Source organism: Physella acuta, unplaced genomic scaffold (assembly GCF_028476545.2).
Source record: "Physella acuta isolate Inbredline_101_S28 unplaced genomic scaffold, ASM2847654v3 ptg001520l, whole genome shotgun sequence".
NCBI classification, from domain to species: Eukaryota; Metazoa; Mollusca; class Gastropoda; family Physidae; genus Physella; species Physella acuta.
The window spans coordinates 226,738-231,713 of NW_026733035.1; positions in this window are offsets into that span (position 1 = coordinate 226,738).

The following is a 4,976-nucleotide window of genomic DNA, read 5'->3' on the forward strand; positions in this document are numbered from 1 at the left end:
AACTACTTACTTAGATTGTCTACCAGTCTAGCGCTCTATCCAGAGGCGTAGCGACCTTCCCGGCGCCCGGGGACAAACTTTCAACTTGGCGCCCCCTCGGGAGCAAATTTTCAATTTGCACCCCCCCCCTCAACTTTTCGATTTGCACCCACCCCCTCAAACTTTCGATTTGCACGCCCCCCCCCCCCATCAAACAGCAAAAATGCAGCTAAAATGACATTTTAAGTTATTTTTACAACCCATTTTGGCGCCCCCCAAAGTCGGCGCCCGGGGACAAATGTCCCCCCCCTGCCTCCCCCCCCCCATCGCTACGCCTCTGGCTCTATCGCTAGGCCACGACGACCCTTCGTCATACATTAATATTAGTAGTGCATACATAATTTTACATATTCGCACATTTAAACATTCACGTATGTAGAGATTCTTAAACTTACCAATTCTTACATTTATACATTTAAATATTCTTACACTCATACAGTTAAACTTCCTTACAATGACACTTTCTTATATTTACGCATCAATTCTTACAATTACATATTATCATATTTACATATTTACACATTGTTCCATTCACATATTTCAAAACTCATTATGTATGTGTATGTGGCATTAAATCTAACATAATCTCTGATAATCTCCCTTCAACCAGTGCAACAATGATCTTTGGCATCGGCTTACAAAATTGTATGTTTTATTTTCCAATATTTTCAGCCAGAGGCGTAGCCAGTGCCGGCGCCAGGTTATTTAGCGCCCTAGGCAAAACTTATTAAAAGCGCCCCCCCCCGCAATTTTTTTCGTGCCCCCGGGGACAAACTTTCGATTTGCACCCCTCCCTCAAACTTTCGATTTGGTTTGCGTCCGCCCCCCTTAAACTTTCGATTTGCACCCCCACTCCTCAAACATTCGATTTGCACCCCACCCCTCAAACTTTCGATTTGCAGCCCTCCTCTCAAACTTTCAATTTGTTTTTCCAACCCATTTTGGCGCCCCCCCCCCCCCCCCTCTACGGCCAGCGCCCTAGGTGACCGCCTAGTTCGCCTTATAGGTAGCGCCGGCCTTGGGCGTAGCGAACCTTCACGGCGTCCGAGGACAAAATTTCAATTAGCCACCTTCTCCCCCCCCCCCATATATTTTTTAAATATTTATAATGCAAAACTGCAGCTAAAATGAGCTTTTAATTTTTTTTTAAAACTCATTTCGGCGCCCGGGGACATATGTACCCCCTCCCCCCCTTCGCTACGCCTCTGCTTTCAGTCTTGATGGGGTTTTTAAGTAACAACAACGATCCGCGTATAACAGCATTAAAATCCCTCTCCGCCTAGACTAAATTTTTAATCTAAATCAACACACGTGGGCATAATACAAATATAACTTTGACTCTGGATCGTAGTTTGAACGTTTTTATTGTAGTTTTGTTACCGGATATTAAATAACGTATCTGTAGAAGATTAAATTAAATTTTAATAACGTAGCCCTTTCTGCTTATAAACCTATTCCGCTTAATCCAGTTTGTGAAGAGCTAGAGAGGTAAAATAAAACTTGAATCAACATGCTTTATTAAATTATTCAAAGCAGTACTTTAGATAACAAGAAATGTATTTACATACTGCATATGAATCTACAAAGCAGTAAATTACCTTAAAGGTATTTACGTATCTCTCTCTCTCTCTCTCTCTCTCTCTCTCTCTCTCTCTCTCTCTCTATATATATATATATATATATATATATATATATATATATATATATATATATATATAATTCTCTTCTTGGAGACCCTAGAAAACAAGCTGTAAGCGCGCTCTCTACCGCCCCCACTACTAAATGTTTACAATCGTAGAGCCGGGTTTAGTGACGGGTATTAGGGGCAGATAATTTAGTTTCAAACTATTTTAAACTTAGGGGAGGTAACTAATATGAGTCTGCTTTCACGGGGGGGGGGGGGGGTAGGGTTTGGGGAAAGGAGGAGGGGGGGGGGGGTTATCGTCCTTAACGAGCTACTGACAGTGTTTTAAAGCAAATATATTCAGTGGCAGCATTGGTACTGTCGAATTCACAAATTATGAATTACTGTAAAATAGAAAATAAAACATCTAAATAGCGGCGTATGATATGCCACCGGTCGGCTCGTACATATATAATTCTTTTCATGGAGACCATAGAAAACACCACGCGGTTTAGCCACCACCCTCATCCCCACCTATCAGGTGAGTTGTGGTTCACCCCGAATGTTTACAATCGTAGAGCCGGGTTAGTGACGGTTATTAGGGGCATATAATTTAGTATTTAACGATTTGAAACTAAAAGGAGGCAACATTTTCTGATTGATCTTTTCATTGTCTGTAAAAGGCTGTTTTCACTGGGCGGGAAGGGGGGAGGGGGGAGGGAGGACGGGAGGGGGTAGTGTTGAATTCACAAATTATGAATTGCTGATAAGCAGAAAATAAAACAACTAAAGCTGGGAATATTACGTCGCGGGTCCGCTCGTGTCCACAAACTTTATTTAGTGTTTTAGTACTATTGGTATCCACACACTTAGTGTAGTAGGGTACACCTGCTTGTGTGTCCTCGACATGTGAAAGGATAGTTTGATCAGCTCCATGCCCAGCCATCTTTACTGTCGCTACCATTCGACCACTCCCTCCCATATATATATATATATATATATATATATATATATATATATATATATATATATATATATATATATATATATATATTTATATATATATATATATATATATATATATATATATATATATATGTATGTGTATATATATATATATATATATATATATATATATATATATATATATATATATATATATATATACATACATATATATATACACATACATATATATAACATATATATATATATATATATATATATATATATATATATATATATATATATATATATATATATATATATATATACATATACATACAGTCTTCTTTTTCTTCGTTCTTAATACAAAGTGAAAGAGGGTATTTTATTTTTTGTTCGTACAAAAAATGCATCAACTTTTACCAGGCAAACTATGTAGATATTTAAATTATTGTTAAGATTTTAATCTTTGAGTGTCTCATATCTTATTGGCACAAGCTGTGTGACGTCGGTGGTAAAAAGCAACCTAAACCCAGGGAAAAAAAAACTCATGCAGCTATTGTATTTCTAGACGTCGCGAAATATATATATATATATATATATATATATATATATATATATATATATATATGTATGTGTATATATATATATATATATATATATATATATATATATATATATATATATATACATACATATATATATATACATACATATATATAACATATATATATATATATATATATATATATATATATATATATATATATATATATATATATATATATATATATATATATATATATATATATATATATATATACATATACATACAGTCTTCTTTTTCTTCGTTCTTAAAACAAAGTGAAAGAGGGTATTTTATTTTTTGTTCGTACAAAAAATGCATCAACTTTTACCAGGCAAACTATGTAGATATTTAAAATTATTGTTAAGATTTTAATCTTTGAGTGTCTCATATCTTATTGGCACAAGCTGTGTGACGTCGGTGGTAAAAAGCAACCTAAACCCAGGGAAAAAAAAACTCATGCAGCTATTGTATTTCTAGACGTCGCGAAATATATATATATATTTATATATATATATATATATATATATATATATATATATATATATATATATATATATATATATATATAGTAATTTTAACACGAGAACACTTAAAATGATCACTTGAGCCAGTTATAATCAGTCAATGATCAAGTTTGAAACTAAAACTTGGATTATTTTTAAAATGGTGTTAAGCTTAAAGTTTATCAATAGTATATATCGATATAGTAAATAATAAATGTAAAGCGTTAATACTACATCAAATGCTCAAATCGTTAGCCTGTTGTACAAGAAATGGCCAGATAAGAATTTTAAAAGCATTCAGGCCTTTATTGTCGAGTTGGATATTAATTATTTTCTATCTCACTATTTACTCAACTTCTGTACTCATTCTAGGTAGAAATACAACTATTCTTGATTTCTATAACAACACCGTTTTCTACATTTCTTGTCCCTCTCTTTTTATGCGTGTCATATTTTCATTCGTTCATTATACACACGCACCAACATTCATTGCACCAATTTACAGTCATAGGACAAGAATCATAACGCTATCTAAACTTTGAATACGCGTCATAAAAATTAGAAAAAAAATTAAGTTAACTTAAACACAAAAGTGTATTCAAGATTTTTAAAATCTTTGGTAAGCTCAAGTATAAATGCACTGGTACCTCGAGATACGAGTTTAATGCGTTCTTTAACATTGCTCATATGTCAAATGCTCGTAGCTCAAAGCAATATTTTTTCCGTTTAAATTAATCCCTTCAAGTCTCGTACATGCCACCGCAGTTGTTTTTGTTCCGTGTTTTTTTTTTAAATAAAAAAAAATGTATCTATACATGAAAAATATTGCTGAATAAGAATGATTTAAACAGGTTTTATACAGTGTACTTTTGTTGAACATCAGCGGACTTAAGCTTAAAAAAGATGTTAGTGGAGGTATAGGCCGGGTAGTGTGAAGGAGATAGGCGAAGGAACTTCACTTCGTTCACTTTCTGTATGTTAATGCTAAGATCTTTTGGTCGCTTTTATTCACTAAATACTCGTAATGATTCACTTTATCTTTAAACTTAAAGTAAATTAAACATCACCGAACATAATTGACCTAAATTTTAATATATGTTGTTTTTTGTTAATTTCGCTTAATGTTCATTACTGTTGTTTTTTTTTCTCTTCTATGGTCTTTGCCTTTTTCTCCCGCCATTTCCCTTTCGCACGCAGCCCGTTAAAATAAATCAGTCAAAGGATTTGTTTTCCCTATTTTATTGAATATCTCGGAAATAATTTAGCTACGTTCAAT